At 47.3% G+C, this 10754-nt stretch overlaps 1 protein-coding gene and 1 long non-coding RNA gene across 7 annotated transcripts in view; one reads left to right on the top strand and one right to left on the bottom strand.

Moving 5' to 3' along the window:
- Positions 1-1731: 1731 nt before the first annotated feature.
- Positions 1732-10754, top strand: part of Paqr8 (progestin and adipoQ receptor family member 8) — a 48789-nt gene continuing 39766 nt past the window's right edge. For 5 of the 6 annotated variants that reach the window (XM_052745370.1, XM_052745367.1, XM_052745364.1 and 2 more), the window contains exon 1: positions 1732-1847. The gene's annotated coding sequence lies outside the window, so the exon portion shown is untranslated. The remainder of the gene's footprint in view (positions 1848-10754) is intronic. The other variant, XM_052745366.1, reaches the window with a different exon arrangement.
- LOC128114921 (uncharacterized) lies at positions 1860-9559 on the bottom strand. Its single transcript, XR_008219940.1, has 4 exons — positions 8689-9559; positions 8118-8326; positions 7081-7221; positions 1860-5037 (listed from the first exon to the last, which is right to left on the bottom strand). It is a non-coding gene; the product is annotated as an uncharacterized LOC128114921 (long non-coding RNA).

The raw sequence follows: 10754 nt of genomic DNA, 5'->3' as shown, positions 1-10754 counted from the left end.
CGTGCACATGTACGTAAAGAACTGAGGCTGCTGTGAAGTGGCACACACCAGAGGCCAAGGCCACCAGAGAGACCTCAGCTTTCTTAGGCACTTGATTTTGAAGTATCTTTCCACTGTTGCACAAGCAGAAACTTCCATTGTTGTCCGGGGTTTTGCAGCCCTCCCTTCATTTCCCTAGCACAGGATTGCAACCCACGGTTTAAGATGCTGTGGATCATAGGAACTAGCATCCTTGTGAGACTTTACATTTGAGATAAAGCAGCACTCCCAGGGGTGGAGGGTATTGCAAGAACAGACAAAGATACACATCACGGACTTTTTTCCGCTCTTGCTACAGCTCACATTAGCTCAACTGAACCTGTGGGTAGACCCTCAGATTTGGAAACTTTTAAAAATTTTGATTCTAGATTAGATCTGAGTAGAAAGTGTGTGTGTGTTGGGGTGGGGGTGGGGGTCCCTTCCTCTTAGCATTGCTGTACAGCTGAGTTCTCTGGATTAAAAAAAAAAAAAAAAATGAACGCCTGCTAATGTGGGAGGCCGTGGCTTTCCAGGATGCAGGAGCAGCCTGGACATCTCTAGGGTGAGGCAGAAATGAAGGTAGCAAAGCTTCACAGGGCCTCCCCGGCGCTTTTGCACTCATGCCTTTGCATACTGGGCCACTGTCCTGTGGGGGAAAGCAGTGAAACTGAGCCAGGCCCCTGGACTCTTCCGGGGGTCTGAGTCTATTTCAACCTACCGCACAACAGCCCGGAATCCAAACATCTTCATTTACGGAATGGAAATAATCCCACTGTACAAACGGTTCGCTTTGCTTCTCAATGTTTTGCTAAAGATTCACCAAATAACAGATTTTTTTTTAAAATGTTGGGAATGGGTAGAATATTGTTAGATGCTTCGCGGCCACAGGGTGGGTTTAAAGGAAAGGAGCCCAAGCTCAGTAGTCCACAAACTGGTGGAGCTGTCTCGCAAAGATGGACCTCTTACAGGAAAAAACGACACAGACCACCTTCCCGGGATCTGACTCTCCCACCCCCTTTCTTCCTGATAATGCAGACAGCTTTTCAGCAGCAAAGCCAATTCGATTTGTTAACTGATGGTCCTGCTTCCTAAATGGATTAGGAAAAAAAAAAAAAAAAAAAAAAAAACCCACGATAAATACAGAGTGCATTGTGGGTGAAGAACAACTCCGGCCACTGTGGGCAGGACTTACTGGATGGAGGTCACACGGGTCTGCCTGGCACAGCCCAGTGACCTGTGTGATTGCTGTGCAATCACAGCAGAAGTATGAGTCTTGCACGGGGGTGTAAAAGTGTGTCTGCAGGGCCTTCCTGGGGTGCACTGCGTGATTTCTTGGGCATTACCTCAAACATTCACCCCAGGGCAGTGAGAGAAAACAAAGGCCAGGGTTGGGATCAGCTCCTGAAATGGCAGATGAAGTTTGTTATTCCCCCTCCCGAGGGACTTAGAAAACGGTTCTGAGGGAGAACACAGAGTGCATGCCGCATCCCTTGCTGCCTCAAGCCCCCGGGGGAGTTGCAGTGAAAGCGGGGCGCGAGGGTCTGAAGGTGGGTGGAAGGAAGCGGCGTCAGCCAACTTCCTCGGCTGCGGTGGCTGTGGCCGCGGGGTGTGCACCCGGCTATGCAGCCCTCCCCTGGGCCGGGAAGGGGCGGAGCTGGGCGTCGCCGCCCGGGTTGTCCCCTCCTCCTCGCGGCTCTCGGGTGCAGAGCCCTCCGCGGTCGCGGCCGCTCGGAGGGAGCTCTCCCGGATCCCGGGGCGGGAGTGTGGCTGGCGGGGCTGGGCTGGGCTGCCGGAGCTGGGCTGCCGGAGCTCGGCCGCGCCTGGTGTTGGTGAGTCCCGTCGCGGCGTCTGGGGACAGGGCAGGGTGCAGGTCTCCACTGTGATGCTGGGGAGCCTCTGCCAGAGCTCGGGAGGCGGGGATGTCAGGATGGAGACGTTGGGGAGCGCCTGACCCGACGACTCCGCAGAGAAGATGTAGAACCGCATTGACAGGTGCCCCGACCCCAGGGGCCGGGGGTGGGACCCGATGTTGGAGTTTCAATACTCGTTTTTAGAATGCAGGACAGACAGTCCAGACCATGGAGTTGGGAAGCTGCAGACCCCTGAAGGGCTGGGGCTTGGGAATCCGGACTAGCTAGTGAGGAGCTTGGGGATGGGAGCCTGGGGATCTGGGGTTTGGGGTAGATGTCACGGTCGTGAATTGTGGGTGTATGAGCCCGGAGAGCAGGAGAGACAAGATCCAGAGGAGGGGAGTCCTGTGCGCATTCTTGGGGCGCCCTCCACAGGGCAGAGAGGAACGGAACCCCGGAGGGGAATGCCTAGTAGAGGAAGAACGGGGAGGAAGGGGGTGCCCGAGGGAGGGGAACCCCGGAAAGAGTAAGGTGAGCAAGGCGTGAGCTCCTCCTTGAGGAGAATGGAGCAGGGTACTCCGAGGAGATGCTACACGGAGCTCAGTTGTGCTGAAAACCATGGGCTACTGATTTAGGGGCTATGATGATCTGAGGGACCAGAGAGCACGAAAGGGCAGAGGTGGCCAGCGGGGCAGTGCTGAGAGTGTCGTCTTTTCAGGGGAGGTAGTCGCGGACATCTCAAGAGGGTATCCCCTAGACAGCAGATTGGGAAGCCCTAGACAGTACACGTGGGGACCCAGCGCTCAGCGAGCCCAGGAATATTGGGAACCTAATGGAAGGATGACCAGTTAGTTGCCAGGACCTGGAGGCAGCCAAGTGTCTCAACTTCCTGAGCAGTTGTAGGTACCCAGTGATAAAAAAGAGACCCCTGGTCCTGGGGAGCACTTTGTCTTGCTTAAGTGACACCTCATATTTGTGACCTGGGTTGGAAATGCTTTGCTTGAGCATGTGATAAGAAGAGACTTGGGCAAAAGGAATAATCACAGAGTGAGATTTCAAATACATAAGGGATATCAACCTTGTGTGCTTTGGGCAGAACTCATGTAATGTAGGTATGTGTCATGTAATGTAGGTGTTTGTAGAGTAATAATCCACCAGAGGCAGCTGCTGAGAAAAAATGGAGGGCGAGGGGGTGGACAAGCACATTGCATCCCACAGGCAAACTTCAGTGTTCTACTGGTGCGGGTTTCTTTTCCTGTGGTTAAGAAGTTACCCTCGTGGAAGGCACTATCCACAACTGCCCTGTTGAAGTTATTGGTGGTCTGTTCCTGTGCCCTGAACTGCTCCATCCCTGGCATCTCAGAGGATACGTGTCTAAGGCATATCTGAAAACATGACCTAGGCATTGTCTGTTTTCCTTTGTTTATCTTGGGTGTGCAAGTCATTTCATTTAAAGTAATGTTGAGCATCTTGTTGACCTACCTTACATTGCTGATTATTTGTGGTGGGTAGTTTATTTAGGGATAACAACTGATTCATAGCGACCCTGTGATTTCTTTGCCACTGGAAGGCACTTGTGTTTGGGAAAGAATGTCTTTCCTTCTAGGCTGTGAGTACAGGGCCATCCTCTGGCACACATTGAGATGTCTGCTCCCTAAGAAAACCAAGGACTGGTTTTGTTTGTTTGTTTGTTTTTAACTTTTTTTGGGGGGGAACAAGGACTCATGGAGCCCAGGTTGGCCTCAAATATAGCTAATCCTTCTGTCTCTATTTCCCAACTATTGGAATTACAAATGTGTGCATTACAAGAAATATTTTATTTGTAGTGTTGGAAATTAAGCATGGGGCCTAGCACATGATAAGTAAGTAAGCTGCAGCCCCAATCTCTAAGAGCTATTTTGGGAACTAACATTTAGTGGGTCCGATTTTTTTGTTTGTTTGCTTTGAGACAGGGTAGTCCGCATATCCCTGGCTGGCCTGGAATTCACTATGTAGATCAGGCTAGCCTTGAACTTACAGAAATCCACCTCCCTCTGCCTCCCTAGTGCTGGGATTAAAGGCATGCTCCACCACAGCTATCCCAGTCTGGGTTTTTGTTTTGTTGGGGGTGATGGTGTGCTTTTTAATTTTAATTTTATTTTTGTTTGTTTCAAGTTTCCTTTTTCCTTCAAGAAAGGGAAATCTTCAATAACTATGCAAACTAACAGGAAAAGCATGCTTTCATTTCAAAACATCACTTCAGGACTTGCTTTGCTGCGCAAAGCACATACATAGAGCTTATTGGATGGCCTCACCCTTGCACCCAAAATCCGAAATATCATTATTGCAGCAGTGTATTTATTCACTTCAATATAAAGCTAGCTGATACTCTCAATTCTTTATCCAAGTATTAAAATAAATATGTCTGTATTCGTATATTCAAATGAATATTTCTCCCCTTCAACAGCGTTCCCTTGGCAAAGCTGGGTACTAAATCTAGTGATGCTGTCATTTCTGAGAATAGTCCCGGAGCACCTGCTTTGGAGCTTCCTTCACATCCTGCAGCACATTTGCTGATTGCCCCAGAGCCTGCAAACCTGCCGTTGGCAGAGTCAAAGGCAGAATGAGGCCAACCTGGGCTTCTGGAAAACTGGGGCTGTAAAACGAAATACGAAAATAGTGGCGATTCGCTCGAAGGATTAGCAGCTCAAAGGGGGGGCTTCCAGAAAGCATACCACGACACAACTCAAGGTTGTGTCAGATGAATGACAGCAGCAGGCCACCTGAGATAATCAACTTAGAAGCAAGAAGGAGTGCCCCAAGGAAAGGTTGAGAGGTTGCTGTCTGCTTGGCCTAGTTCATTTGGGTTTATTGGAAGGGCAGAGATGTGGGGCTGGGAGTGCACAGCCTAGCCAAGCTCTCAGCTCATGGTGCAGGTAATTAGAGACAGAGAAGAAGACCAGGGCACACCCCCGCCCCCCACTATCCTTTCCTCCACCACTTCCCAATACTACAGCTCAAACCTTCTAGACAGTAGCCACTGGGAGACATTTTAGGTCCAAATCAGCCAGATGTAGTGGCACATGCCTTTAATCTCATCACCAGGGAAGCAGAAGCAGGTGGGTCTCTGTCAGTTTGGGGGCAGCCTGATCTGTATAGCAAGTTCAAGCCAAATACATAGTGAGACCATCTAAAAACAAATTTAAGATACAAATTAATAGAAGTACCACCTTCATTTGGGTGTTTATGCTCTAGTATATATCGGAAAAATGACTTAGAAATATCACTTAATTAGTATACCTTACAATGTATTAGGTCATATAAGAATAAATCTCCTTTCATCTTAATATTCTTTGCTGGGCAGTTTGTATTGCTGCAGATTTTTACAAGCAGCAAAATAAGAGACTAGTTTTCTCACACACACACACACACACACACACACACACACACACACACACAAATAAACAAAAGGTACCCAGGAAGCCATGCTTACATATACCTATGCCCAGCACTTGAGTTTTGAGTTGGATTTTTAACTTTATACACAGGCAAATGGAAGAGAATGACTTCTGAAACTGCATTTAGCATGAGGATTCCAGGGCACACGGTGCAAGAAGCCAACAGAACCAGAACGTAGGCCCTCTTTCTTCTTGGATTTCCCTAAATCCTCCATTTTCTTTTCAGGTTACGTAGTAAGAAACTCCCCAGCACGGTGACTTGACTCTGGTCTAGGTGTGGTCTCAGATGACATGTTGTGTCACCCCTCTGAACCTCAGTTCCTACCGTATGGATACTAATTTCCATTTCAAGTGACATCTATTTTAAAATGGGACTAATAATGGGTGTAGACCCCATGGGTTTGGGAGGAAGATTAAATGTGACTTGTGCATAACTGGACAAGTACTGAGTGGAGGCTGGCAATTTTTAATAGTCAAATCATTTACTAGTAGATTTAAAATTCTTTTGACTTCATGTGAAAGGTTATAGTGTCTAACCAATGACAGTCTTTTAGCTAAGCTTTGTAACTTCATATATGAATGAGAAAGTTTTATTTTTTATCTTTCTAACATCTTAGATTTTTGGTTTTTTTGTTATTCAATTTTAAATCGTGGCTTTAAAAGTCACCACAGTTGCTTTACTTTTAATTTAGATGTTTTTAATGTGAACATTCCTCTTATCCTTGTATATTACAGCTTGGCATGGTGGTGAAATGCAAAGGAAAAAGTAATTGAAAAGTTTCCCCTGTGGCCCTTTCCTCCTACCCCAGCCTATAAAAAATGCCCTTCCTTTTACCTTCCTTCCCCCTTCCCTCCCTCTCTCCCTCCCTCCCTTCCTCCCAATGAAATACTGTTCACATGACAGATTTTGAAATGACTAGTCAAGCACTCACTGTCTAGTTAGAAACGACTGAAGTTCTGATCCTCCCTTTCCCATCATGAGTTCTGGGGTTCCAGGTACCTGCTACCACTGTGCCTGGTGTCTGTGGCACTGGGGATTGTGACTGGGTCCTTATGAATGCTGTGCAAGTGTTCGACCAACTGAGCTATGTCCCCAGCCCTGAGAGGGCTGACTATGATGAACATTCCTTTTTATTAAAATTTTAGTTCACCCTGCTTTTTTTTTTTTAAGGACAAGGAAGAACGGCTCGTCATTCAGTTCTCAGCTGTTTTGTAAATATCGACATTAAGTTTTTCTGTGGATTTTACTATTCCGATATAAACCAGGAAGATTATTATACAATAGTTTTAATCAAATGATCAGAGTTACTACAAAACATCATAGTTCATGAAACAGTGTTTTACGAGAGCTCCTAGATTGGAGACCAGCAAGTGCCAGGAATGTAGAGGGCCATTAGATGTGGACTTGGCCTCTCCGGAGCTCATTTATGTGCTATATACTGTCTTGGAACTATGTACTAACAAAAGCCTTCCCTTAATTACTTGCGGTGCCAAGGATTAATATGACTTTCACAGCGTGTTCCTGTATCAGCTACTTCTCTCATGGCTGAGACAAAATAACTAATAAAAGCAAATTAAGGAAGATTGTATTTGGCTCACAGTTCAAGAGACCAGTTCCCCCATGGTAGTTAGTATGGTGGCGAGAGCCACGAGCTCTGAGGTGAGGAAGCCGAAGGAGATGAATGCTGATGCTTAGCCCCATGGTAGTTAGTATGGTGGTGAGAGCCATGAGTTCTGAGGTGAGGAAGCCAAAGGAGATGAATGCTGATGCTTACTTAGTTCACTTTCTCCTATTTTTCCTTTTTATTCAGTCTGGAACCCCAGTGTATGGGATGTCATGACCTCATAGTCAGGGTGGATCTTCTCTCCTCGGATAAACCTCTGTGGGCAAGCAAGGACATGTCCAGGTGTGTCTCCTAGGTGATTCCAAAACCACTCAAGTTAAGAATGAAGAAAGGCCATCACAGTTCTCCTGCCTCCGTTTCTTTGAGGTGGTTTAGCTCTTTGAGGATTAGCTCTCACTACAGGCTTAGCTGCCATGAAGGGAGATGATACAAAAGCACCCAGGGGCCAGGCACAGTGGTGGGCACCAATAATCCTAACACTCAGGAAATAGAAACAGGAGAATTTTGAAGTCTAGATCACCCTGTGCTACACAGGGAGACCCTGTCTAAAAAAACTTACTGAGTCACATAATGATACATAACTGTAGAATGGGGTTGCATTATTAAAATATCATACTCCCCTGGAGAATTGTGGGATGCTGTGGGTTTTGTTGTTTTGTTCTGGCAGTTCCTCTTCTGAGAAATGGCCTGTGAACTTATACCAGGAAAACAGTATATAGCACGTCCCAACCTAGAGTGGCGGCCATTAAGAAGAAGGAAGGTTGACCTTGCCTGCCTCTGGAGACTTGGCCATTCTATAAACAATTTTGATTATTCTGACTATAGGGAGGGTTGTTGCTGGCCTGTGATGAAGGGAGGCCAGAGATTCTACTAGGCATCCTACAGAGCACAGGACAGTCCATCCCAACATAAAACTGTCTAAACGTCAGTCTAAAATGTCAATAATACCAGAACCCCCAGATCTGGTGTCAGAATAAGCCTGCCCTAGCATTCAAGTATCACCAGGTAGGTATTCACTGCACCATCCTGGGTGAGTGTCACTTGATGTGACTATCTACAAAGATATTCAGATAATGTAGATACATTGCAGATAATCAAGAGATAATACAGAAATAAATGAGATCGTCTATATGAAACACGTAGGACACAGCAGGAACCAATACACCATCACTTTAAGTAGGACTTACCAGTAGATCTGAGTAAAAAATCCTTGGACTGTTTTTCAAGAGACATGGAGTTGGGCCTTTAACCTGTGTACAGTAAGAATCCATATTTCTTGATCTACTCATGTGCCCAAAAGCAGGGCAGGCATGGATGAGCGGTTCCTCCTGCAGTCAGCTTGGACAGACAGGTGAGTGTAGTCTGCAGGTCATAAAGGGCGGTCCCCAGACTCCTCCTGTGTAAATGAAAGATGGCATGAGGAGAAGGGCTTTCCTTTGCCAGCTGGCTTTACCTGGCGGGAGAGGAGAGCCAGGGCGAGAGACCTCTGCTGTGCTTTCCTCCCCGGCGATCATCATCATCATCATCATCATCATCATCATCATCTCCTGTAGCTAGAGTTTTCCTGCCTGGCCCACAGTCAGGACAAATCTCTGACACCCGCCAGTCCCACAGCCACTCAGACCCGACCAAGTAAACACAGAGACTTATACTGGTTACAAACTGTATGGCCGTGGCAGGCTTCTTGCTAACTGTTCTTACAGCTTAAATTAATCCATTTCCATTAATCTATACCCTGCCACATGGCTCGTGGCTTACCGGTATCTTCACATTCTGTTTCTCATCGTGGCGGCTGGCAGTGTCTCTCTGACTCAGCCTTCCACTTCCCAGCTTTTTTCTCCTCCTTGTCCCGCCTACACTTCCTGCCTAGCCAATGGCCAATCAGTGTTTTATTTATTAACTAATTAGCAACACATTTGCCATACAGAACATTCCACAGCACTTCCCCCTTGGCGCCCAACGTGGGGCTCGAACCCACGACCCTGAGATTAAGAGTCTCATGCTCTACCGACTGAGCGTTCGGGCTTCTGCTATGGGAGCAGGCAAGGCCTACCAGTGTACCCCCGCTTTTCCCTAGACCCTTCGACCTTGCAAGGAATTCTTGTAGAAGTCCCTTTACTTTTAGCGAATTACCGTTAGCTATTTATTTTGGGCCTTGCGCGGCCTGACCTGCCGTGTAGGACGGGAAAGCACTGCTTTGATTTCTATTTGTTGCTGTTTTCTTCTATTCGATTGGGCGTCACTTGAGTGAGTAACTAACTAGCACATCTCCCCTGGCGTGGGAGTAGGGCGCATTCCAGGGCAGGCACAGTGTTTCCGTAGAGGAGGATGTAAATAAGAGTGGTTTCTTAGCTGAAAGCTAGAAACCGCTGGGCCTGTGGCTCTGTTCCTGCCGCACAACAGACTTGCCTGGGGTGCCCCAGTCGCACCGCAAACCACCTTTTGAGGAATTCAGGGTAGGGCCTAGGTATCCAATATTTAAAATGCTTCTCAGATGATTCTGCAAGTCAAGGGTCACTGCCTTCTTAGATTAATGACCTGCATAATAAAAAAAGGGGGGGAGGGGAAGGAGGTTGAGTTATGGCGGCTCATACCTATGATCTCAACACTTGGAAAGCTGAAGCCAGAAGATTGTTATGCTGGGCCACCCAATGAGATCTTGCCTCAAAAAAAAAAAAAAACAAAAAAACAAAAAAAACAAAAACAGAAACATCAAAAAAGAAGAAAACAAAATAGAAAATACAAGGCTAGGGAGATGATAGATCTGCTGCTGAGGTACCTGCTGTGAAGTAAGGAAGACTTGTGTTGCTCCCCAGAACCCATGTAAAAAGATGAGGGCAGCGGCATCTGTTAGCCCAGGACTGAGGCTGGAGTGGGAGGGAGGGAGAATCATGGAGCTGTGTGGATCCCTGGAGCTCATTGGCTAGCCAGCTTAGCCAATCGCTGAGCTCTCAGTTCTGATGGAGAGATCCTGTCTCAAGAAATAAGGAAAGATACCTGATGTGAACTCTGGCCTTCGCATGTACATTGGCATGCATATACACACATACCCACATGACCACATACACACACCCAGGGACTGGGTGGGAGAGGGAGAGGGAGAGGGAGAGGGAGGGGGGGTACAAATAAAAACTTGTTTTAGTGACAGGTGTAGGCAAACTTGCAGTCAGGGAAACATTCCTTCAGAGCCTTACAGAACTTAGCTAGTTCTGATACCTTCACCTTGTTTGACATTTCTGTGTGTCCCTCCGCCAAACAGTTTTCAGGGTACTTTTATAATCCTTGTCAAATACAATTTTGCTCCACCTCGTGTGCCATGGAAAACATCACCACAGCAATTTTTAAAACGTTTACTATAATTACTAATTTATTAAGGGGAATGCAAGAATGTCATGGCACCATTTATTTATTTACTTAGGGGGTGCATGCACGCCATTGCACCATTTACTTAGGGGGTGCATGCATGCCACTGCACCATTTACTTAGGGGGTGCACACATGCCACTGCACCATTTACTTAGGGGGTGCACGCATGCCACTGCACCATTTACTTAGGGGGTGCACGCATGCCACTGCACCATTTACTTAGGGGGTGCATGCACGCCACTGCACCATTTACTTAGGGGGTGCATGCACGCCACTGCACCATGTACTTAGGGGGTGCATACACGCCACTGCACCATGTACTTAGGGGATGCATGCACGCTACTGCACCATGTACTTAGGGGGTGCATGCACGCCCCTGCACCATGTACTTAGGGGGTGCATGCAAGCCACTGCACCATATACTTAGGGGGTGCATGCACGCCACTGCACCATGTACTT

The sequence above is a fragment of the Peromyscus californicus genome, unplaced genomic scaffold, assembly GCF_007827085.1.
Source record: "Peromyscus californicus insignis strain IS unplaced genomic scaffold, ASM782708v3 Scaffold_19__1_contigs__length_69161282, whole genome shotgun sequence".
Classification (NCBI taxonomy): Eukaryota; Metazoa; Chordata; class Mammalia; order Rodentia; family Cricetidae; genus Peromyscus; species Peromyscus californicus.
This window is presented reverse-complemented; position numbering and strand designations above follow the sequence as displayed.